At 38.8% G+C, this 27,374-nt stretch overlaps 2 pseudogenes; one reads left to right on the top strand and one right to left on the bottom strand.

Moving 5' to 3' along the window:
• Positions 1 to 5,511: 5,511 nt before the first annotated feature.
• On the bottom strand, positions 5,512 to 9,430 carry LOC127672847 (cytochrome P450 3A13-like; annotated as a pseudogene).
• A 1,185-nt stretch (positions 9,431 to 10,615) lies between these two features.
• Positions 10,616 to 27,374, top strand: part of LOC127672487 (cytochrome P450 3A9-like) — a 29,414-nt pseudogene continuing 12,655 nt past the window's right edge.

The following is a 27,374-nucleotide window of genomic DNA, read 5'->3' on the forward strand; positions in this document are numbered from 1 at the left end:
CAACATGTCCATGTCCTCCCCGAGGTCTGTCCCTCCCTCCCAATTTGTAAATGCTTTCTTCTTCCTCCCAGGTGGGCCTGAGGCATCCTCACTTGGGCCACCAGCTTGTTGACCTTTTTGAGTCCTAGGGACTGTATTTTGGGTATTCTGTACTTTTTTTGCTAATATCCACTTATTAGTGAGTACATACCATGCATGCCCTAGTGGGACTGAGTTAGAGCATCTCACTTAGGATGATATTTTCTTTGCTCTTCTTTTTATTAGATATTTTCTTTACTCACATTTCAAATGTTATCTAATTTCCTGGATTCTACCTCACCCCTGAAACCTGCTATCCCACCCCCTCTACCCCTACTTCTATGAGGGTATTCACCCACCTACTCACTCCCACCTCCCCACCCTCACATTTCCCTATACTGGGGAATTAAGCTTTCACAGTACTAAGGGCCTCTTCTCCCATAGATGCCCTACAAAGCCATCCTCTGCTACATATGCAGCTGGAGCCATGGGTCCCTCCATGTGAACTCCTTGGTTGGTGGTTTAGTCCCTGGGAGCTCTGGGGGTTCTGGTTGGTAGATATTGTAGTTCTTCCTATAGGGTTGCAAATCGTATAACTTGTAAGCCAGCCTCAATTAAATGTCATCCTTATAAGAGTTTTCTTGATCATGGATTCTGTTCACAGCAGTAAAACCCCAATAAGACCCTCTCCTACCAAATTCAACACTCCTCTTCTTTAATCATTGTTGTTACATATAGATATAAATGAATCAACATATAATTACAACCACTGAATCCCTTCAAAGTAGCCTACATGTGTATGTTTCTATGAGTTACACATGAGTGAGAACACATTGTTTTTCTGAGTCTGGGTTACCTCATTCAATTTAATATTTTCTAGTTCTACACAAGTACCTGAATTTTTTTTTACACCTCAACAGTACTCCACTGTGTACATGTACCACATTTCATTACCCATATGTATGGAATTCTCAAAGTATAAATAAAATATATATTCTAAAAATTACATTTATTGTAGTAGACTAACAGAATATCACATTCCCTCATGATGGTCACTGTAGGAAATAGCAAAATTCAAGATAGCAAATTTGGTTGAGATTCAGATTATTTTCTGTGATTCCTTCTGGCAGATCCCATGTATGTTGGTCTTATCAAGAACAAATCAAGAATCAATGCATGCCAATGTAAAGGGTGTTGTGGAAATCCCAACAAAAGCACAAAAAGTACATGAAAACAAGGAGAGACTGCTGTGCCCTAATTATTAATGACATAAAGAGCTTGCCCAAATAAAAAGATGTATATACTTTGAAAATATAAAACCAGGATAAGGGAGAAGCATTGCTCACAAAACATGATCCAAGATATAACAAGGGTACAAGTTCCACTATGTTCGTAGCAGCCTTGTTTATAATAGTCAGAAGCTGGAAGGATCCCAGATGTCCTTCAACAGAGAGGAATGGATACAGAAAAAGTGATATATTTACACAATGGAGTACTAGTCAGCTATTAAAAACAAGGAAATCATGACATTTTTAGGCAAATGGATGGCACTAGAAAATATCATCCTGAGTGAAGTAACCCAATCACAAAGGAATACACATAGCATGCCCTTGCTGATAGGTGGATATTAGCCCAAAAGCTCAGAATAAACAAGTTACAATTCACAGACCACATGAAGTTCAAGAAGAAGGAAGACAAAAGTGTGGGTGCTTCGGTCCTTCTTAGAAGGAGTAACAGAATACTCACAGGAGCAAATAAAGAAGCAAAGTGCAGAGAAGACTGAGGGAAAGACCATCCAGAGTCTGCCTCACATGTGGATCCATCCCATAAACAGTCACCAAATGCAGACACTATTGTGGATGCTAAGAAGTGCATGCTGACAGGAGCCTGATGTATGTGTCTCCTGAAAAGCTCTGCCAGAGCCGAACAAATACAGAGGGGAATGCTCACAGACAGCTGTTGGATTGGGCATGGGGTCCCCAATAGAAGAGTTAGAGAAAGGGTTGAAGGAGCTGAAGGGATTTGCAATCCCATAGAAAGAGCAATATCAATGAACCAGATCCCCCAGAGCTCTAAACCAACAACGAAGGAGTAGACACAGAGGGAGCCACAAGCTGTATACATAGCAGAGGATGACCTTGTCGGGCATCAATAGAAGAGCCACTTGGGGCCCTGCCAGAACCTTACAAATACAGAGGCAGATACTAGCAGCCAACCATTGGACTGGGCATGGGCGCTCCAATGGAGGAGCTAGAGGGTGGTCCAGAGGAGCTGAAGGGGTTTACCGTCCCATGGGAAGAACAATGGTTTTGGCCACTCAGATGCCACAGGACTCCCAGGGATTAAACCATCAACCAAGGGGTACAAATGGTTCCAGCCAAAAATGTGTCAGAGGAATGCCTTGTTGGTCATCAGTGGGAGGAGTGGTCTTTGGTCAGGTAAAGGCTCATTAGATGCCCCAACATAGAGAAATCGGGGGGGGGGGTGATGTGGGAATTGGTCGGGTGGAGTGGCAAATACATGGAGGCAGAGAGTGGGAGGAGGGGTTGGGGTCTTTGGGGAGGGGGAAATCAGGAAAGGTTTAACCATTGGCAATGTAAATGAATATGATAGTCAATAAAAAAAAAGAGCTCCTTGGTCCTGTGAAGACTCCATGTTCTTGTGTAGGGGAATGTGAGGGTGGGGAGGCAGGAGTGGGTTGGTGTGTGTGGGGCACACCCTCATAGAAGCAGGATGAGGGGGATGTAATAGGAGGTTTCTGAGGGAAATCAGGAAAGGGGATAATATTTGAAATGTAAATAAATAACATATCCAACAAAAAAAAGAAAAACTATATAAAACCAGGTTAAGAGAGAAGCAATGTTTACATCACTGTGAGGACCTTAGTTAGAATTCCTGGAATGCAAGTCAGAAAGCCACACATGTAACTCCAGTGTTGGGGTGGTAGAACCAGAAAGGTTCCAGGAGCTAGCTGTCCAGTCAGCTCCAGTGAGAGACTCTGTCTCAAACGATGAGGAGTTTGGTTGAGAAAGATTTCTGATGTTGATTTTTTGACATGTGTTGATTTTTGATGTGTGCTTGTGTACACACACACACACACACATGCACATAAGATATAAAACTCTTATGGAAATAACAGGTTAGTCTGAAACATTGTATTTACATGAGAGGATCTTGAAATAGGGTTAACATGAATATCATCTGTCCTATCCACCTATAGGCCTGTTGTCTAACTGTGTAAGGATAGATAGCCTAGTCATTTCCTGAAACTAAAACCCAGTCAGCACTGTGGGCAATCTAATGCAGTGTTATCCTACAAAGGACCATAAAGAGAAGCATGCTTTTTCTGAGCTTTGTTCTATTTTAAATGGTAGCTTTAAACATGGAAAGATGAGAATACTGAGAATGGAGCTGCAGACATACAAACAGACATTAGGTGATGAAATACATCCTGATAACCTCAGCACTCTCATCACCACACACATTTATTGAATTATTTAACACATGTCTTTAACAACGTGCTAAAACTACGCAGATGACTCACAGTCACACAAAGGACAGAGGTGAGTTACAGCCAGAAGCAATTCTAGTTGTAATCTGAGAGGACAAGGTGATGTTTACAGCACATTTAAGGAAAATTTAATCACATGGAAGTTTGAAACACACAGACTCATCAGCATTGATGTACTAACCATTTTCTGTATCCCTAACAAGTCAAAGTTCAATTTTAGATAACAGCTAAGGAAGTATTAGGCTCAGAAGTAAATAGTCTTGCTTATTGATCTGATACCAGGGTTAGGGCAAAAGTTTGGGTTCTGACAATTCCCACCCCACAGGCTGAATGTGCTTTAATTATATGCATGTGATAATTAAAAAGATGAATAGAAGTAGAGAACAAAGAAGGGAGACTTGTTCAAAGGGGCCAAGTTGAAAGTAACAGAGACTCATTGACAATAAGTTGGTTAACAGGAGCTTTGAGACTGTGAATGTGTTATATCTATGTCTATATGGTTGCCAACACCTTTGAGAATGTATGTAGGTTACAGGTCAACATCAAGTGTCTACTCCTATTGCTCTTCACCTTAGTTTTTGAGGCAAGGTCTCTCACCAATTGACTATACTCACTAAACAGCAGCTTCAGGCTCCCCCTCCTCTCTTTTTCTGTGAATGCTGGGAAAATGCTTCATGTCTTTGTCCTTGCATGGCAAGCACTTTACTGACTTACCTCCTCCGCCTCTGGACTTTGAGAATTTATGGAAAGATATCAAAAGTTGGGTTCAGGGTATCATGCTGGCTTTTTATTAATGTCACCTTGATATAAGCTAGGGTCATCTTGGAAGAAGGAATCTTAATGGGGAAAATTGCTGCAAAGACTGGCCTATAGGCAAATCTATAGTATGTTTTCTTTATTAATGATTGATGTGGGAATCCCAGCCAACAGTGGAGAGTGTCACCTCTGGGAAAGTGGTCCTGAGTTGTATAAGAGAAAGCAGACTGAGCAAGCCGGAAGGAGCAAATTAGTAAGTAGTGTTCCCCCATGGCCCCTGCTTCAGTTCCAACCTCCAGGTTCCTGCCTTGAAGTCTTGTCCTGACATCTATGGCAGGTGGACTGATGAAAAACTGTAAGAGGGATAAATTTTTCCTCCACATGATGCATTTTGTCATGGAGGTATATTACAGCAATAGAAACCATAATTAAGACATGTGTGCATCCTCTACAACCTCACCGGCATGTGCTATCTCTTAAATTTTTAATCTTAGTCATTCTGAAAGCATGGGTGTGAAGTGAAATCTCAGAGTCATTTTAATTGCATTTGCTTCATGACTAAGGATTTTGAACATTTTTCTTTAGGTGCTTCTCAGCCATTCGACAATCTTCTGTTGAGAATTATTTTTCTCTGTACCTCCTTTTTTAAATTGGGTTATGTGGGTTGTTGTTGTCTAATTTCTTAAGTTCTTTATATATTTGAGATACTAGCCCTCTGTCAGATGTAGGATTAAAGAAGATCTAATTTGGCAAAAACATCCAAACAAACAAGAGCACCATTGCTATCTAACAAAGACAACTGTCATTCTTCTGGGAGGTGACAGTTTAGTTGGGCTCAGTAGTGCCGAACTATATTTCGGCATTTGGAAGGTGGTATAAAGGGCTCCAGGATATCCACTGCTATGTTGTGAGTTCAAATCCAGCCTGGGGTAAATGTGACACTGTTTCCAAAACAACAAACCAGCTATCTCAATCTAACCAAATCCAAAGTAAAACAAACTGAAATAAACACAAAGTACTCTTGCTTTTGTCTATTTTGGGAAGCATGTGATTGTTGAACTTTGGTGACTAGAGGAGGTAAGCAGCAGGGTGAAGGCCCAGAGTCCCCCGTAGATGAAGAGAATCAATGGCATCTTCATTTCTGCGTTTTCTTCACAAATGAGTTGGCTTCTGGTGCCCTGAGACACTGCGTTACAGTAGGTGCAATGGCAAGTTCCACGCATGGTTCAATCTCTTGATACAGCCCTTAGAATGATGGGGTTTTCTGGTTGAAAAAATCCTTTCTTTCTTAGTTTTAAGGGAATCTGCAACAGTTGCATAAAGCACAGTGAAGGTCAAACAATGAGGTGTCACCAAGCACAGAGCAAGAAAGGGATTCATTAAGGACGAATATGACACATAAACACATGAAAACTATTCTTTCCTTGGGTGTCATTCCCTAAGAGCCATACAAGGTTTTAAAAATTTGGGCTCTGCATATAAGACTCAAGTCTTCATGCTCACAACACAAACATTTTCCTAAATTCACTACTTTCCAGGCCCTAAATTTAGAAAATTGGTATACATTTTTCTATAATATTATTAATTTTTAATTATTTTTATATACATTCAGTGTTGCCCCCTCCCAGTGCCCTCCTAGCATCCTTTACCTCATCCACTCTGTTTTTGAGAGGGTGCTCCCACACCCACCCACCCACCTCCATCCCATCCATCCTTGGGCATGCCCGTTCCCTGGACTATCAAGCTCCAAATCTTCTTGCTTACGATGCAGACATTTCCCTTAATGAACCACTCTCCAGCCCCTGAGTTTAGAGAATGGTTATACTTTTTTTAAGCAAAAGATGCAGTAGCTAAACTGAAGAACCTAACCATCCACAGTCACAAAAGAAGTTACTTGACTCAGAATAAATTAAAATGCAAACAAGCATATACTTCTTTGCACATAGATACACCCCCCCAATTAAAACACCAAATTACATGTAAGTTATTGAGAAATCACACCGACCTGAGTTTCCTTACAAGATTGGAAGCAGAAGTTCTGCAGGACTCTGACAAGAGCAACTTTCATGTTCATGAGAGCAAAACTCATGCCAATACAGCTCCTGGGTCCTTTCCCAAAGGGCAGGTACGTGTAAGGTTTGATGCTGTCCTGATTCTTCTTGCTGAACCTGGTCCCACAGAAGTAGATGAAGACAAGTTATTGAAGCATAAAATCCACAACAACCACTTGTTTGATATCTTTTAGCTGCCCATAAGCAGTAGTAGACCGGATGCTTTCTAGGGTTGCATGTAGATATCTTCATGCTGAGCTTCGTAGAGTTAGTTTTTGGAAGTTTCTTAATTGTATACAACACACTGTGATCCCATTCCTTTCATTCCATTCTTCCCAGCTAGCCATCCTCCTACTTTCATGGCTCACATTTTCCTGATATGTGCAAGTCTTTTTCATGTGTTCATAGATGCTTTGCAGTTATGATGGAACTGGGAATGTCATTTCCCAGGAACATGGAAGACATTCTATAGCATCCCTACCAACCCTCCAGTCAGTACAATCTGTCCTCCCCCTCTTCTGTAATGTTACCTAGGCCTTGGAGCCTGAGATATGCTATAGAAGTTGTAGGCTGCAGGCCTATTACTTTCCCTTTAACATGGAGACACTTTTAGCTCTAGAAAGAATTCTGCTCAAAATATTTATTGTCTGTCTGTCTGTCTATCTATCTATATAATTTTTAACACAAGGTCTTAGTATGTAGCCCTGGCTGTCTGAGACTCTCTATGTAGAAAAAGCTGGCTTCAAACTCACAGAGATCTACCTTCCTTTGGCTCCCAAGTGCTGGGATTAAAGGGATGGGCCACCACACCCAGATTAAGAAAACTTATCGTTGAACAAGAAAAGTGCATTTAGTACAGTCTTGCATGCATATTCTGGCATATAAGAAATAAAACCAATGAAAGGAAAGCAAGTCCTTGCTGCAGGTCACATTTCTGCTGGTCACTTGCCCATTGGGTTCAGTTGACAAAAAGTTTTTTCCCTTTCACTCTATGATTCTCTCCTCTTAATAACACCTTTTCTTTTTGAGTACTTTTCCTGTCTTTCTTTTCTTTTGCCAGCTCCTTTCACTCTTCCTTTCAGCTTCCTTCCCTTCATTCTTCCTCCTCCATTTCCTCCTGCCATCTTTCCCCCTCCCTCTCTACATTTCCTTTCTTTTCTTTCTTTCTCCTTATTCACCTTCCTCCCTCCTTTTTCTTATTGTGCTTCTCCTTCCTTCTACATTTTTTGCTTCATACTAATTTCTTTCCTTCCTTATTGAATATTTAAGTCAGATATTTAACAAAATATACAATGTCACTCCACTATAATGTCCTTATCAAATATTTCTTTATATATTTCCTTGGGTATAAAATTCTAGAGGGGTAGACAAATTTAATTTGAATTTGATTTCATTTAAATAATTAAGAGAAGAATACTGATTTGAGGAAGATGATAATTGGAATATGATTATGTATTTCAAATTGTATTTTATATTTTGATGAAAATTCTTGGTGGTATGTTACACATACATGTGTATACATATCACACACACACACACACACACACGCACACACACATGCATGCATGCACGCACACTCCACATGAAAGCTGAGAGAGTTGTAGAAGATGTATGTGGAACAGGTGCTGATATGGGTGAATGGTTGCTTCAAGCATAGAGAAAGATTCATTTAGAGTGTTGTGTATATTAATTTCTATAGATTACTCTTCAACTTTGGTCAAACATTCTCTTTAGTAGATATATATTAATATTTGGGTTTTATCAGTGCTTGGAGCAGTCTCACATACAAAGTAGGCATGTAATATATATTTAATTACTAAAAGAATCTAACATAAATATAATAGATTGTTTGGGCTTTTTATCATCACAATGCTACAGGTGATTGAACTGATGAAACTGGAGAAAACACAGAAATCATCTTGGATGAACGAACCCCATTGACCCCCCTCAGTAAATATTATGGTGGTAACAGGTATTCCACAAAGACTAGGACATATATATTGACAACAGAAAGTTCACTGTTAGTGGATAATATGTAGTGGATAATATGTATCTAGATCATAGGTCCTCTGACTTGCTAGCCACTGTGTTAAAAATCTCAACTTTCTGTTTTGGTTACTAACAGGAAATCAAGAAAATAGTATTTTAGATCTGACTGAAGCCTGACCGTGGTTCCAAATTTTCCAGAAGAATATATACTCAAGCCACCTCCAAAGAAAGCCACTTCAGGCCTCTAGAGAAGCAGGTGGTATATCCTTACAAGAGTCACTGAATGTAAGGGAGATGGCTAGAATGGTAGCTAGAGACAGTAGTCTGTGGACCCATGATCTCCTCTGTCGTCAGCAGGGCTGCTTTAACCATAGTGGAGAAGGGCCTCTAGGCACATGGCAACACCATTACAGCCGTAATAGAATATCTAGGTGGCATGCTCTAGTGAAAGGGAAACTCAGATGCTCTCTAAAGGTGATGGGGACAGCTAATGGGAATGGCAAGAAAAAAACCTGAGATGAAAGAAAAGCACAATACATTTAAAAAAAAGATAGTACCAAGGAAACTATGGAAGGTGTCATACATTCCTAAAAGTTTACATAGACTGGCAGGAAGGCAGAAAGACAGACAGACACACACACACACACACACACACACGGGGAGAGAGAGAGAGAGAGAGAGAGAGAGAGAGACAGACAGAGACAGACAGAGAGACAGAGAGACAGAGAGGGAGAGGGAGAGGGAGAGGGAGAGGGAGAGGGAGAGGGAGAGGGAGAGAGAGAGAGAGAGAGAGAGAGAGAGAGAGAGAGAGAGAAACTTGTTGCAGCAAACATCTTCAATACCAAGAGAGAACATATCATGTTTGAATCAGTCTGAATGAGAATATTTTTTCTATTTCTCACATCTTTGTACCTTTCAGGGCAAATTTCTTCAGGCTCTGGCGAGCACTTCGGGTCTTTGTGAAGAGCAAAGGTTGGTATCTTCACCACAGTCCCTTTGGGAATGAACACCCCATTGATTTCACTTTCTTACAGACTCTCTCGAGTCTTCCACCTACTGGATATAATCTGAGAGTTTCATTCACCACCATGTCCATATACTCCATCTGTACCAGGGCATCATAGGTGAAAGGTGCCTGGATGGGTAGGAAGGAAGAGGAGAAGATGGGGAGAGAGGGGGAAGGAGTGGGAGGCAGAGGGACAGAGTTAATTTTGAACTATGGAGTACTACTGTGGTGTTTTGTTTGGAGTACCACATAATAAATCTTACTGATAAAGAAACTTAGCATGTATACAGCATTTTAATAACTCATATCCTTCCACCTGTTCAATATCCCTTTGAGAAGCAATTCTTTAGGATAATCCCAAACCTAAGACCTTGAATCCTCAAAATTATCATGTACTACTTTTTTTCTTATGTCAAGAAGCATTTCTAACAGACAATGAAAAGTGCATGACAAGATGCCACAGTTAGTGTTACTTTTCACAACAAAGCCATACATGTACATGAAAGTCTATAAAACGTAGATGCGGAAAATCTCTATTTTTAAAAAGCTTTATTTTTATTTATGTGTATGTATCTTTAAATGATATTTATTTATATATGCATCTGTGTAGAGATTTATATATGGGGGTTCATGTGCTCAGGGGGACAGAAAAGGGCATCAGAGCCTCTTGAACAGCAGCTACAGGTGGTTGTAAGCATCCTGATGTAGGGATTAGGAATTGAACTAAGGTCCTCTGAAAGAGCAGCCAAGCTCTTAACTGATGAGCCATCTTTCCAGCCTTTAAGCAAATCCTTATCTTATTGCAAATACTTTGCAGTATTATTCTTTTAATTATATATAAGATTGAAAAAATATTCCATTTATTTATAAAATAGCTCCTACAGTTTACAAAAAAACCCTCTTTACATCAAATGGAGATCACTGGAAACCACAGCTGGACACAAAATATGGATCAATGGATCATGTGGAGCTCAGAAGCAACAGATACATCTACATTACAGCTCCTGCCCTTATAGTTCAGGGAACATGGGGAAGAGAAGGTGGAAATCTGCTGTAAATTGGCCTATCTTAGAAACGGATGCATGAGCAAGACCAGAACAGTGGCAATATGAATAGACATGTTAACATGGATGGAGATCATTTCACTTGGTCCCACTCCTAGACAAAAAACTTCAGGCAATCAGTGACAGCTGGAGAATTAGCCTCTCTCAAGGATGAGACTTCTAATTGGTTGTTCATCACAGAGCAGCTAGTCTTGAAAACATATACATATAAGCAGTAAAAATGGACTCAGGAGATTGTGTAAGTGTCTGTGTATGCGTACACATACATAGAAACATATGCACATATTTCTGTAACAGTAGTTATCAAAGGGGGTTATAAACATGCTAGTGAGGGGGGACATGTTTAAGGCATAGGCTGGAGGGAGAAAAAAGAAGAGGGAATGTGATATAGTTATATTTCAATTAAAATATTTTTAAAAGATTTAGTATATCTGTTTTTATGTTGATGAGGATATCTACATTGCGAGAGGGGAGTGGGAAGGAGGCATGCTATGTGGAACAGTCGGAGGGTGGATGAGGGTGGAAGGAATAAAATATGGAGTGTAAAATTTAATTAATTAATAAAAAAGAAACTCAAAAAATCAGAACACCAAATGCACAAAACAAAGAGTATTAAAAGCAGCAAAGAAAAAAACTCAAGTAACATAAAAAGGCAGGCCTATAAGACTTCTCTACAGAGACTCTAAAAGCCAGAAGATCCTGGGCAAATGTCATACTGACACCAAAAGAACACAAATGCCAGCCCAGGCTACTATACTCAGCAAAACTATCTGTGTAGCATATGCACGCGGCATCCCTATGGAGCTAGATAAGGCCATCAAGCCCCAAGACCTGGAGTTGCAGATGATCTAAGTTGGTGTGAGCATGCTGAGAACTAAGAGCAGCTACTGCTTAGCTGTTGAGCCATCTTTCTAACACTCAGTATTTTATTTCTTTGGAATGATTGTGAAAGTGATTGTGTGTTTCTTACCTACTCTCACTTACCTGAGAAATGCACCCAAATCTTTGTTTATTTTTCTTGTATCTTACAAACGTTTTTGCACTAACATAAAAAAGTTGGGCATGGCCACAGGTGCAATAACTCCAGCACTGGGGATAGGTAGATTCCAGGAGCTCTCTAGCCAGCCAGTCTAGACATAACAGGGAACTTTCAGTTCTAAAAGAGATCTTGTCTCAAAGGAATAAGGTATAGTGACAGAGCAGGACGCCTGATGTTCTCCTCTTATCTCTATACATTTACACATTGCTTACCTCTAGTGAAAACACTAACACCAGTGATTTTTACTTAAATTTATTTTGTCATATTCAATTTTGACATCATATATAAGTTTTTTCATGTATAAGCATCAGATGCAAGATGTTCTCATTTTAACATTTGGAATGACAAAAATATCTATTTTTGTACAAAATATGTGTTTTCACAGCAGGCATAAGATTCATGGGGTTAGTCCCCGACTAAAGTGGGAAGTATAATCATCTATACCTAAAGAAAATCAGTAAGAAAAAAGATTTTGCATAGAATAGCATTATTTTTATTAATACAAATAAGCAAATAATGTTATTGTTTTCTCAAACCACGTTTGTCACCCTTTTATCAAGAAGCTCACCCTATGAATACATGCAAATACATAACGGCCTGTCTCTTTAAGGCCACCAGTTTAAATAGGTTCCTGACTACATGGCACAGACTAAAATTATTGTTGCTATCCCTGAAACTGGTTCTTCATCTGTGTGGAAATACTGTAGAAAGAGGGTAAATAATAATGTCGTAAAGCTACATGCATTGGCTGTGTGCCATCTCTACCCTGCTGTAGAGTTAGACATTTGAGAGAAATATTCATTGAACATGTTACCTTAACTAATTGTAGAGTCATAAATATTTAAAAATAAATGATACCATTTATTTATTTATTTATTTATTTATTTATTTATTTATTTATTTATTTATTACAACTGTGGAGTTCTCCAAACTTGTATATAGCAACATCTCTTTTGCTTTGCATTCTAGAGGGTTGTTCCAGTGGGAATTTTGAAAAAAGCCATCCACTTTTCTGAGAATGAAGAATGGAAGAGATTAAGAACATTGCTGTCTCCAACCTTCACCAGTGGGAAGCTCAAGGAGGTAATGGCATAATAAACTTTTCATTGGAAACATAAAGAACAGACCTGGGGACAGGTAGAATGGAGGATCACAACCCTTTTCCAGCCAGTGGCCTCTGAGTTGAACCTCCTAACAATGGCCTTTTGGGTTAATGTGATTTTTGATTCATCCGTGGGAAGGCTGTGTTCACTGGGAATTAACCCCCTTCATCTCACTACAGATGATATTTTTTTTGCATGTAGATGTTCCCCATCATTAACCAGTATACAGATTTGCTGGTGAAAAACATGAGGCGTGAAGCAGAGCAAGGCAATCCCATCACAATGAAAGAGTAAGTACCAGCACAGTTGTTGGGTTAAATAAGACCGTTGCATTAGTTATTTTCCTGTTGCCTTTACAAAATTATCCAAGCAAAGCAACTGGAAAGAGAAAGACCCTATTTTGGGTTACATTTCCAGGGAGATACAGTCCCTCATTGCAGGAAGACATGTTGGCAGATGGTCACCTGATCACACTGCATCTAACACTCAAGAAACAGAAATCTCAGCATATAAAGATTCAAGATCTGGCTGTAGCAATCTACTTCCTCTAGAGAGGCTACACTTCCTAAAGTTCAGGACCTTCCCAAAGAATACCATCGGCCCAGAATCAAGGCTCAAACATTTTATATTCAATTGACCCTATAACGGCCTGCAGGGATTCTGGAGTTCATACTGTTAAATCACCTCAGGAACCAAATAGAATGGTGATTACATCTCAGGCTTCTGCTGGGGCTGAGACCATAGGAAAACTGGAGACTTTCCTGTAACAGTGTTATGACTGTGATAGGCCATTCAAGGAAAAAAGCATCTCTTTGAAGAAAGTGGTGTCTGAGTTTGGGTTTTATGGCTTTGAAAAGACAATGACCACGTCAACTCTTTTTTTTTTAATTTATATCTTTATTGATTATTTTATTTCTTTACATTTCAAATGTTATGCCCCTCCCTGTTTCCCATTGGAAAACCCCCATCACATCTGCTCCCCTTGCCTCTATGAGGGTGATGCCCAACCCACCCACTCCTGCCTCACTGCCCTAGCATTCCTCTATGTTGTAGCATCAAGCATCCACAGGACCAAGGGCTTCCCCTCCCGTTGATGCCAGATGAGGCAATCCTTTGCTACATAAGCAGCTGGAGTCATAGTTCCCTCCATATGTATTTTTTTGGATGGTGGTTTAGTCCCTTGGAGCTCTGGGGGTTTCAGTTAGTTGATATTGTTGTTCTTCCTATAGAGTTGAAATCCCCTTCAGCTCCTTCAGTCCTTCCTCTAAGTCTTCCATTAGGATCCCCATGCTCAGTCTGATGATTGGTTGGAAGTATTCACATCTGTATTGGTCAGGCTCTGGAAGAGCATCTCAGGGGACAGCTATTCCAGGCTCCTGTCATCAAGTGCTTCTTGGCATCAGCAATAGTGTCTGGATTTGGTGTCTGCAGATGAGATGGTCCCTGGATGGTCTTTCCTTCAGTCTCTGCTCCACTCTTTGTCCCTGCATTTTCTTTAGACAGGAAGATTACTTTCTTGCTTTTTTCTAGGGTGTAGTTTCCTTCCTTGTGTTGGAGTTTTCCATCTATTATCCTTTGTAGGGCTGGATTTGTGGAAAGTTATTGTGTAAATTTGGTTTAGTCATGGACTATCTTGGTTTCTTCATCTATGTTAATTGAGAGTTTTGCTGAGTATAGAGTAACCTGGGCTGGCATTTGTGTTATCTTGGTGTCTGTATGACATTTACCCAGGATCTTCTGGCTTTTAGAGTCTCTGTAGAGAAGTCTGGTGTAATTCTGATAGGCCTGCCTTTTTATGTTACTTGAGCATTTTTCTTCACTGCTTTTAATACTCTTTGCTTTGTGCATTCGGTGTTCTGGTTTTTTGAGTTTCTTTTTTATTAATTAATTAATTAATTAATTAATTTTTTACACTCCATATTTTATTCCCTCCACCCTCATCCACCCTCCGACTGTTCCACATAGCATGCCTTCTCCCCACTCCCCTTTCTCAATGTAGATATCCTCATCCCCCATCCCAACTGACCTCTAAACTCCCTGGGGCCTCCAGTCTCTTGAGGGTTAGATGCATCTTTTCTGAATGAGCACAGACCTGGCAGTCCTCTACTATATGTGTGTTGCGGACCTCATATCAGCTGGTGTATGCTGTCTGTTTGGTGGTCCAGTGTTTGAGACATCTCTGGGTCCAGATTAATTGAGATTGCTAGTCCTTCTAGAGGATTGCCGTTCTCCTCATCTTCTTTCAACTTTCCCTAATTCAACAACAGGGGTCAGCTGCTTCTGTCCATTGGTTGGATGCAAATATCTGCATCTGACTCTTTGAGCTGCTTGATGGGACTTCCAGAGTACAGTCATGCTAGGTCCATTTTGTGAGCGTCCCATAGCTTCAGTAATAGTGTCAGGTCTTGGGACCTCCCCTTGAGCTGGATTGCACTTTGGGCCTGTTATTGAACCTTCTTTTCTGCATGCTCTTCTCCATTTCTATCCATGTAGTTCTTTCAGACAGGAACAATTATGGGTCAGGGTTGTGACTATAGGATGGCCCCTCTCCCTCATTTGAAGTATTGTCTTAACCCTCTGCCTGAGGTGTTAGTTCCCTCTCCCTATTGTTGGGCATTTTATCTTTGAGTCCTGAGAGTCTCTTACAACCCAGGCTTCTGGTGCATTCTGGAGAGGTCCCCCAACCGCCTATCTCCCGAGGTTGCCTATTTACACCTTTTCTGTTAAACCTCAGGGATTCAGCCCTTTTCCCTCACCCAATACCAGATCAGGTTCCCCTCTCCCTTCTACTCCCCCCTGACCCTGTCCACTTTCCATCCCAGGTCCCTTCCTCCATCCCCACTTGTGATTGCTTTGTTTTCCCTCCCAAGTGGGACTGAGGCATCCTCACTTGGGCACTTCAGCTTGCTGGCCATTTTGAGTTCTGTGGACTGTATATTGGGTGTTCTGTACTTTTTTTTTGGCTAGCATCCACTTATTAGTGAGTACATACCATGCATGTCCTTTTGGGTATGAGTTACCTCACTCAGGATAAAGACTTAAACTAAGGCAAAGGTACTGCCCAAAGTGGACAGGTTTTTTCCACAATCAAGGTAATATCTCCTAGAAATGCCCAATACTAACTTGTTGCAGATAACTGCTCACTGAGAATCTCTTTCCAAATGATTGTAGATTGTGTCAAGTTGACAACTAAAACAAACTAATAGTATCCCTGTCACAACCCAGTGCAAGGACAGTGTTCACATTGTCAAATAAGAAAATTCTCATGAAAAGTGCGATGGGGGATTAGATTGACCACAGCAGGGATTCTGACAGTGTCTGTCTTCCCTTGGCCTGTGAATTCACTCCCATTTGATCCATTATGTTAGAAGGAATAAAATAAGGTATAGATGTTACTTTCCATCTCTCTCTTCAGCATCTTTGGGGCCTACAGCATGGATGTGATCACAGCCACATCATTTGGAGTAAATGTTGATTCCCTCAACAACCCACAGAATCCCTTTGTACAAAAACTGAAGAAACTCTTAAAATTTAATTTCTTGGACCCATTCTTCCTCTCAGTGAGTATGTGAACTATCATTTCATAATTTATAAATTCTTCTATTTTATTTTCCAGGTTTTTTTACATTTTAAAATGGATTGTAATCATTTTCCTTTCCCCATTCCTCTGTCTCATTCTTCCTTTCTCCCACTGGTAACTTTCTTACATTTTTGTGAACTTTATTTCACATATTTGACCCACTTCAATGAGCTGACTCATGGCTTTCAGTGTATTTAAAGATATTCACAGTCATCCGAAGTTCTTCAGGTGGAAATTCTTTGTTTAGCTCTGTACCCCATTTTTAAATAGGGTTATTTGGTTTTCTGGGGTCTAATTTCTTGAGTTCTTTGTATATATTGGATATTAGCCCTCTGTCAGATGTAGGGTTGGTGAAGATCTTTTCCCAATTTGTTGGTTGCCGATTTGTCCTATTGACAGTGTCCTTTGCTTTACAGAAACTTTATAATGTTATGTGGTCCCATTTGTCAATTCTACAGCATAAGCTATTGGTGTTCTGTTTAGGAAATTTTCTCCTCTGCCCATGTGCTCAAGGCTCTTTCCCAGTTTCTTTTCAATTAGTTTCAGTGTTTCACCAAAACTTCAAACATTTATGTATCTTGGAGGATGTTTCAGTATCTCTTTTTTTTTTAGTGGCTGAATTGGTCATTGATATATATTTGGAATTTTTCCGATTGTTATTCATTGTGTTGCTCTAAATATTTTATACAGGTTTAAACGTTAGTTTTTATTTCTTTTGGACATATACTCAAGGTGAATTGATGAGTTGCACAGTTTAATGTTTAATATTATATATTTACTTGAGCTGGAGAGATAGTTCAGCAGTTAAGAGCACTTGCTGCTTTTCTAGAGCACCCACTTTCATCCCTGGGATTCATATCAGATAACTTACAATTATTTGTAACTCCAGCTACAGAGGATCCAGTGACTTTGGCATTCAAGGGCACCTGTACTCACATGCCCATAGCCACATGCGCACACACACAACCTACATGTAATTAAAAATTATAAAAATAGGCACCAGGGAGCCAGGAGACTCCACAGCCTTCTGTGAACAGCCCACCAGGAGAGAGTTATCTCCCAGCAGCGCTTTCACTTCTGAGCACAGAGGTGAGATCTCCACTTTCTCTCTGGAGGGGAAGAGCTTGGTGCACACAGGGCATAAGATCAGTGGAGCAGCTGAAATGAAAGTCTTCTTGCTGCCATTTGCACCAAGGAGCCAGGAGACTCCACAGCCTTCTGTGCATAGCCCGCCAGGAGAGAGTGATCTCCCAGCAGTGCTTTCACTTCTGAGCTCAGAAGAGTAAGGACACAGGCTTACAGACTCATAGGAGGAACAAACTCCAGCCAGAGACAACAATACCAACTAGCACCAGAGATAACCAGATGGTGAAAGGCAAGCACAAGAACCCCACCAACAGAAACCAAGGCCACATGGCAACATCAGAACCCAGTTCTCCCACTACAGCAAGTCCCGGATACCCCAACACACCGGAAAAGCAAGAGTCGGATTTAAAATCATATCTCAAGATGCTGATAGAGGGCTTCAAGAAAGACTTAAATAACTACCTTAAAGTAAACAGGAGAATATCAGTCAACAAGTAAAAGCCCTTAAAGAGGAAACACAAAATTCCCTTAGAGAAATACAGAAGATCATGTGTCAAGGCCTTAAAGAATTATAGGAAAACACAAACAATCAAGTGAAGAAATTGAACAAAACTATCCAGGATCTAAAAGTGGAAGTAGAAACAATAAAGAAATCACAAAGTGAGTCATCTCTGGAGATAGAAAACCTTGGAAAGAATTCAGGAGTCATAGATGCATCAGCATCGGAATCAGCATGAACAACAGAATACAAGAGATAGAAGAAAGGGAGACCTGCTCCACATCTGGCATGGAGAGGACACCACTTCCTGATACTCTCTAGAGAACTGACAGAAGCAGGGTATTAGAGAACCTACAGGAGCAGGGCATTCGGGAATTGGCAGAAGCAGGGCATTCGACCCTTGCCAAGTCTGCCACAGGGGAGACCCCATCTCCTGATACTTCCTGGAGAATTAGCTGTTTGCAGGGCATTGGACAGAAAGAGAATCCCAGGAGTACAGAAACACAGGCCTGCAGGATAGAGAAGATAGTGTCAGCAAGACCAGCTAACAGCAGAGATAATGAGATGGCCAAAGGCAAATGCAAAATCATTACCAACAGAAACCAAGGCAACATGGCACCATCAGAACCCATGTCTCCCAGCTCTCCCACAACAGCAAATCCTGGATACTCCATCACATCAGAAAAGCAAGAACCAGATTTAAAATCACATCTCATATCACTGATGGAAGACTTCAAGAAGGACATAAATAAGTCCCTTAAAGAAATACAAAAGAACATGGGTCAACAGATAGAAACACAAAAATCCCTTAAAGAAAGACAAGAGAATATGGATCAAAAGGTAGAAGCCTTTAAAGAGGAAACACAAAAATCTCTTAAAGAAATATGGGAGAATATGAGTCAACAGGTTGAAGCCCTTAAAGAGGCAAAACAAAAATCCCATAGGGAATTATGGGAGAACATGTGTCAACCTGAGGAAACCCTTAAAGAGGAATCACAAAAATCCCTAAAAGAAACACAGAAGAACATGGATAAACAGGTAGAAGCCCTTAAAGAGGAAACACAAAAATTCCTTAAAGAATTTCAAGAAAAAACAAACAAACAAGTGAAGGAACTGAACAAAACTATCCAGAATCTAATCCTGGAAATACAGTCCACATAGAAATCACAAAGTGAGACATCTCTGAAATAGAAAACCTTGGAAAGAAGTCAGGACTCATAGATCAACAACAGAATGTAAGAGACAGAAGAAAGACTCTCAGATGCTGAAGATTCCATAGAAATCACTGACTCAACAGACAAAGAAAATGCAAAATGCAAAAAGCTTGTAACCCAAAACATCCAGGAACTCCAGAACACAATGAGAAGACCAAACCTAAGGATTATATGAATAGAAGAAAGTGAGGATTTACATCATAAAGGTCTAATAAATATCTTCAACGAAATTATAGAAGAAAACTTCCTTAACCTAAGAAAGAGATGTCTATGAACATATCGGAAGCCTACAGAACTCCAAACAGATTGGACCGGAGCAGAAATTCCTCCTGTCATATAATAATCAAAACACCAAATGCACTAAACAAAGAAAGAATACTAAAAGCAGCGAGAGAAATGGGTCAAGTAACATAAGAGCAGACCTTTCAGAATTACACCAGACTTCTAATCAGAGACTATGAAAGCCAGAAGAGCCTGGGCAGATGTCATGCAGAGCCTAAGAGAACATAAATGTCAGTCCAGACTATTATACCCAGCAAAAATTTCAATTACCATAGTTGGTGAAAACAAGACATTCCATGACAAAAGCAAAATTACACAGTATCTTTCCACAAATCCAGCTCTGCAAAGGATAATGAGTGGAAAATACCAACACAAGACTGCAAACTACACTGTAGAAAAATTAATAAGGTAATATTTCATCAAACCCAATAGAAGATAGCTATACAACCAGAATGTCACCTTTAACTAAGAAGATAACAGTAAGCAACAATCACTTTTCCTTAATATCGCTCAATATCAATGGTCTCGATTCTCCTATAAAAAGACATAGACTAAAGGACTGGATACATAAAAAGGACCCAACGTTTTGCTGCATACAAGAAACCCACCTCAGTGGCAAAGACAGGCACTATGTAAGAGTCAAAGGATGGAAAACAATTTTCCAAGTACATGGTCCCAAGAAACAAGCTGGAGTGGCCATTGTTATATCAGATAAAATTGACTTTCAACCAAAAGTTGTAAAAAAAGACAAGGAGGGATACTTCACACTGGCCAAAGGAAAAGTCTACCAAGATGAACTCTCAATTCTGAACATCTATGCTCTGAGTGCAAGGGCACCCACATTCATGAGAGAAACTTTACTAAAGCTCAATGCACACATTGTACCCCACACAATAATAGTGGGAGACTTCAACACCCCACTGTCAAAAATGGACAAATCATGGAACCAGAATCTAAACAGAGATACAGTGGAACTAACTGAAGTTATGGAACAACTGGATCTAACAGATATTTATAGAACATTCCACCCTAAAGCAAAAGAATATACCTTCTTCTCATCACCTCATGGTACCTTCTTCAAAGACTTCCACCAAAGAACTAAAGCTGATAAACAACTTCAGCAAAGTGTCTGGATATAAAATTAACTCAGGCAAATCAGTAGCCTTCCTCTACTCAAAGGATAAACAAGATGAGAAAGAAATTAGGGAAATGACACCCTTCACAATAGTCCCAAATAATATTTCATACCTAGGTGTGACCCTGATGAGTGAAGGGTCTATGACAAGAATTTTAAGCCTCTGAAGAAAGAAATCAAAGAAAGTCTCAGAAGATGGAAAACTCTCCCATGTTCATGGATTGGCAGGATCAATAGAGTAAAAATGGCCATCTTGCCTAAAGCAATCAACAGATTCAATGCAATTCGCATCAAAATTCCAAATTAATTCTTCATACATCTGGAAAGAGCAATTCTCAAATTCATCTGGAATAACAAAAAACCCAGGATAGCAAAAACTATTCTCCACGACAAAAGATCTTCTGGAGGAATCACCATCCCTGACCTCAAGCTCTACTACAGAGCAATAGTCATAAAACTTGCTTGGTATTGGTATGCAGACAGGCAGGAAGATCAATGGAATAGAATTGAAGACCCAGAAAAGAACCCACACACATATGGCCACTTGATATTTGACAAAGGAGCTAAAAAACATCCAGTGGAAAAAAAGACAGCATTTTTAACAAATGGTGCTGGATCAACTGGAGGTCTGCATGCAGAAAAATGCAAACGACCCATTCTTATCTCCTTGTACAAAGCTCAAGTCCAAGTGGATCAAAGATCTACACATAAAATCAGACACACTGAAGCTTATAGAGGAGAAAGTGGGGACAAACCTTGAACACATGGGCACAGGGGAAAAGTTTCTGAACAGAACACCAATGGCTTATGCTCTAAGAACAAGAATTGACAAATGGGACCTCATAAAACTGCAAAGCTTCTGTAAGGCAAAGGACATAGTCAATAGGACAAAATGGCAACCAACAAATTGGGAAAAGATCTTTACTAACCCTACATCCAATAGGGGCCTAATATCCAATGTATACAAAGAACTCAAGAAGTTAGTCTCCAGAGAATGAAATAACCCTATTAATAAATGGGGAACAGAGCTAAACAGGGAATTCTCAACTGAGGAAACTCAAATGGCTCTAAAGCACCTAAAGAAATGCTCAGCATCCTTAGTTATCAAGGAAATGCAAATCAAAACAACACTGAGATTCCACCTTACACTAGTAAGAATGGCTAAGATGAAAAACTCATGGGACAGCAGATGCTGGAGAGGATGTGGGGAAAGAGGAACACTTCTCCATTATTGGTGGGATTTCAAGCTGGTAAAGCCACTCTGGAAATCAGTTTAGCGATTCCTCAGAAAATCAGACATAGTACTACCTGCTGACCCAGCTATACCACTCCTGGGCATATATCCAGAAGGTGCTCCTACACGTAATAAGGACACATGCTCCACTATGTTCATAGCTGCCTTATGTATAATAGCCAGAAGCTGGAAAGAACTCAGATGTCCCTGAACAAAGGAATGGATACACAAACTGTGGTATATATACACAATGGAGTACTATTCAGCTATTACAAGCAATGAATTCATGAAATTCTTAGGCAAATGGATGGAACTAGAAAATGTCATTCTGAGCGAGGTAATCCAATCACAAAAGAATGCACATGGTATGCACTCACTAATAAGCAGATGCTAGTCGAAAAGCTCAAAATAAACAATTTACAATTCACCCAGCACAGGAAAGCTCAAGAAGAAGGAGGTCTTAAGTGAGGGTGCTATGGTTCCTCTGAGAAAGGGAATATAATATTCACAGGAGCAATAAGGGAGCCAATGTGTGGAGCAGAGTCTGAAGTAAAGGCCACCCAGAGACTGCCCTACCTGGGGATTTATCCTATAAACAGTCACCCAAACCCCAAAACTTCGACAAGAAGCATGTACCAAAAGGAGCATGCCATAGCTGTCTCCAGAGGGGTCCTGCCAGAGCCCTACAAATACAGAGGCAGAAACTAGCAACCAACTATTGGACTGGGCTTGGGGTCCCCAACAGATGATCTACAGGTGGTCCGGAAGAGCTGAAGGGGTTTACAGCTCCATGGGAAGAACAATGACTTTGGATACCCAGACACCCCAAGACTCCCATCAACCATGGGGTACACATGGCTCCAGCAAAAAATGTGGCAGAGGAATGCCTTGTTGGGCATCAGTGGGAGGAATGGTCTTTGGTCAGGTAAAAGCTCAGTAGAGGCCCCAACAAACGGAAACAGATGGCAGTGGGGGGTGGGGAGGAGGTGGGAGTGTGTTGGGTAGAGGGGCATATACATGGAGGCAGGGGGTGGGAGGAGGGGTAGAGAATCTTTGGGGAGGGGGGCCTTTGGGAAGGGGGAAATTGGGAAAGGTTTTACCATTGGCAATGTAAATGAAGAAGATATTAAATAAAAAACATTTTTAAAAAGATAGAAAAAGGAACCTCAAGTGCTAAAGATACCATAGAAAACATTGACTCAACAGTCAAAGAAAATGCAAAATGCATAGAGGTAATCCAAAACATCAAGGAACTCCAGGACACAATGAGAGGACCAAACCTAAGGATTATAGGTATAGATGAGAGCGAAGATTTCCAACTTAAAGGGCCAGAAAATATCTTCAAAGAAATTATAGAAGAAAACTTCCCTTATCTAGAGAAAGAGATTCCCATGAACATACGAGAAGCCTTCAGAACTCGAAACAGACTGGACCAGAACAGAAAGTCCCCCTGGAACATAATAATGAAAACACCAAATCCACTAAAGAAAGAAAGAATATTAAAAGCAGTAAGGGAAAATGGCAAGTAACTTATAAAGGGAGACCTATCAGAATTACACCAGACTTCTCACCAGAAACAATGAAAGCTAGAAGATCCTGGGCAGATCTCATACAGACCCTAAGAGAACACAAATGCCAGCTCAGGCTACTATACCCAGCAAAACTCTCAATCATCATAGATGGAGAAACCAAGATATTTCATAATAAAACCAAATTTACACAATATCTGTCCACAAATCTAGCACTACAAAGGATAATAGATGGAAAATGTCAACACAAGGAGGGAAACTATACCCTAGAAAAAACAAGAAAGTGATCTTCTTCCAATAAAGCCAAAAGAGGATACCCACACAAACATAAAAATAACATCAAAAATAACAGGAAGAAGCAATTACCATTCCTTAATATTTCTTAACAACAATGGACTCAACTCCCCAATAAAAAAATAGACTAACAGAAATATTTCTCATGTAAATCTTCAATTTTATAAGAAAATGTTTGTAATTCCCCTTTTAATTAATTTAGTAATGTTTTTATGTATACCATTTTATCTGCATTATTTTTCATGATAATCTTCAATTTTAATGTCTTTTTATATATTTTCTCTATTTTATCAGAAATGTTTTCAATGTAAATCTCTTTTTATCACACATGTTTCTAATTCCACTTTCAATTAATTTAGAGTTTTTATATCTACCATTTTATATGTAAAATTTCCATGAAATAATCAATTTTAACATGTTTTTCTGTATATTTCTTGAATTTTACCAGAAATATTTTTCATGTGAATCTTCATTTTATCTGAAAATGTGTATAATTACACCTTCAATTAGAATTATCTTTATACATATCATTTTATCTATATAGTTTCCATGATAATTTTTAATTTTAACATGTTTTTTCTATATATTTCTTTAATTTTATTAGAAATATTTTCTATGTAAATGTTCAAGTTTATCAGAAAATGTTTATAATTCCATTTTCAACTTAATCAACTTAAGAATACTTTTATACCTACCATTATTATATCTATATAAAATTTTCCATGATAATCTTCAATTCTAACATGTTTTTCTCCATTTTTCTACAATTTTATCAGAAATATTTTTCACGTAAATCTTCAATTCTATCATAAAATGTTTCTATCCCATATTTCAATTAATTTAGCAATGTTTTATATGTCTACCACTTTACTCTTTAATTTTCCATGAAAATTGTCAATTCAAACGTGTTTATCTGAAATATTTTCCATGTAAATCTTTAATTTTATCATAAAGTGTTTCTATTTCCCTTTACTCCCCTTTTCAATAAATAAAATATAAAGTATTATCTTTGTGCCTCTTACTTTATCTGTATAATTTCCATGATAATCTTTAATTTTAACATGTTTTTCTACATATTTCTTCAATTTTATCAGAAATATTTTCCATGTAAATTTTCAAGTTTATCAGAAAATGTTTATAATTCCACTTTCAATCAACTTAGCAATACTTATATGCCGACCATTATTATATCTATATAAAATTTTCCATGATAAGCTTCAATTCTAACACATTTTTCTACATTTTCCTGAAATTTTATCAGATATATTTTCCATGTAAATCTTTAATTCTATCATAAAATGTTTTTGTTTCATATTTCAATTAAGTTAGCAAGGTTTTTTATGTGTGCCACTTTACTCTTTAATTTTCCATGAAAATTGTCAATTTTAACATGTTTGTCTATGCATCTCTTCTACTTCTCTGAAATATTTTTCATGTAAATCTTTAATTTTATCATAAAGTGTTTTTACTTCCCTTTTCAATAAAAAGTGAAAAAATTATAAAAATAAATTGTAAAAATACATGATACATTTATCTAATTCTGGAAATACCTTTAATCACAACACAGTGTTGGCTCTTCTCAAGGGATGTTTTGCGTCTATGAACCTGCTGTGCTCATTTTCATTGTATTTGTATGCTCTATTTCACATCATTGAGGGTAATTCTACTTAGATACTGTAATATAAGTCTACTTAAATTATTGTATTATATTTTAGTAGTTGCTTGGTTCAGTGTATTAATATTTTGTGCATATTTTTGACCATATGTACAATACCTGCTAGTTTGCAGTTTTCTCTATCTGATAGATGTCAGTTTGATCCTGGAATTACAGCATTGTAAACCTAAAAAGAATTTTTGAGATATCTCACTTTTCTTCTGATTTTAAAATGTAAAAGGTGAGGGGTCAAGGAAGTTAACTCTGAAACTATGCAACAGGTGACATTGACATCACTGATATATTGGTAACATACATTGACTCAACCTTTTCCAGACAATGGCCTGGAACCTGAGCAAATCACAGAAGGAATGGCTCTTGGTTGACATCCTGATGACTTTTATTGTTCTGTCAGAATACAAGTAATCATTGCAGATAAATTTTGTATTTTCATCATGATTTCTGTTCCCCCCTCTAGTACTCTTTCCATTCCTTACCCCAGTTTTTGAAGCACTTGAAATAACCATGTTTCCAAAAGATGTTATAAGGTTTCTTAGAACTTCTTTAGAACGAATGAAGGAGGACCACATGCAAGAAAAAGTAAAGGTAATAGCTGGTCATGGGAAGATATTCATTTATTTATAGTATTAAATGTGAATATGTGCATATTTGTTTTGTATAATTTTAAAAATTAGAGTAGGCTAAGAACTGGGAAATTTTTATAATTTGAAGAAAATGAAGCATTGGGTATAGAGATATGAAATAAGCCAGGAGAAATTACTTAAAATTAAATTGCATGTATTACAACCAATATGCCATAAAATAAACATTTTTGAAATGAGAAGTTTATATGCCAGAAAAATCCCTTGCATACAATTTGTGAGGATGTAAATTAATTAGGAGGATTATGAAAAGCTGTCAAGATCTGGTCTTGACATTCAGGCACTGATGTGGGTTGCAGCTTCTGGACAGACCAGAAGTTGAAGACTTCTGGCAATTAACTCTCTCTTACTACTGTTCTGGGAGCCAGAGCTCCGGGCTCCTGGCAACTCTTTTGCTCTCCTGAGGCCAAAAGCTGGTGTCTTTTTGCAGTTGACTCCTGCTGATAGCAGTAGGGGATTAGTAAAAGAAAATTAATTACTTAGGCTCTTTATTCTTTATCTCAGGGGCCAGGCAAGAAAATTTGAGCTCATTAAGTCTTTGTGAGTTAGAGTGAAAGGGAAAGAAAGTCATAGACACACACACACACACACACACACACACACACACTGGATGAAGTAGAAAAGGGCACATTGAACCTTTATTTTTGCTTTCAACTTTTTACAACTTTTTAGACAAAAGTGTTCTATATAAGGAAAAAATTATCTAACAGATAAATATCACACAAAAGGGAGTTACAGCAGAATGTAAATTATAATTTCAAAGTACTGCTTCATTCTACAAGCTCAAAGCAATAGTTTTACATGGATTTATTATAGTGCATACACCTGTGGCTTTTTCCTTGGACCTGTCCTAGAATGAATGTTTTTCCTTGTCCATAATTTGTTGCAAGCCTATTTTACTTTTCCTAGCGCAATTAGCTCATGACACAAATCTCTACTTGCAAAAACTCTATTTTTATTCAGCAGAGGGCTTAAAAATTACTGGAACCAATTCTATAAAAGCATTATCAGGAATTATGAAATCATCAATTCATCTAAACAGCATTATTACATGAAAGTACATCTTCATATTGATCTGCAGGAAACTTACCCAATAGGATGGGCTGAACCTCAGGATTCATTAGGCTATGTAATAGTGGCTTGAAAGCCATATTAGCAGTGTGAATAATTCCGGTTTGAAGTCTTCAGGATCCATGACTCTAAGAGTGCACCCATTGCAGTCATGCAAAATGGTGAGCCTTCTCCAGAAAACTCACTTGTTTGCCATTGCCTTTCCTGCATGGCTCCTGTCAGAAAACTTTCTTTATATACTTCAACTCAGGTTAATATGGTTGAAAAAATATCATCCTTGAATAGTGGCCCTAGTTACTCTGGGTATATAGTTGAACCCTATTCTAGAGTTGCATGTTGTGAACAGCTTTAATGTTGGACCAGGAAATGCTAATGTACAATTATTATTAATGGCAGCTCATTTCTTCAAGGATTAAGGTCTATGATCTTAGTTTGTAAAAGTGGAAAAGGGTGAGCAAAAAGTTAAATAATAGAATTCCCATATGATCCAGCCATCTTCCTTCTGGACATATAATGATAAGCTTGTGTGGAAACTATATGTACTCTTATGTGTATTGAAGCTATTTTTAAAATTCCAAAAGCTATTAGAGGAGTAGG

Source organism: Apodemus sylvaticus, chromosome 22, assembly GCF_947179515.1.
Source record: "Apodemus sylvaticus chromosome 22, mApoSyl1.1, whole genome shotgun sequence".
In the NCBI taxonomy this organism is placed as follows: domain Eukaryota; kingdom Metazoa; phylum Chordata; class Mammalia; order Rodentia; family Muridae; genus Apodemus; species Apodemus sylvaticus.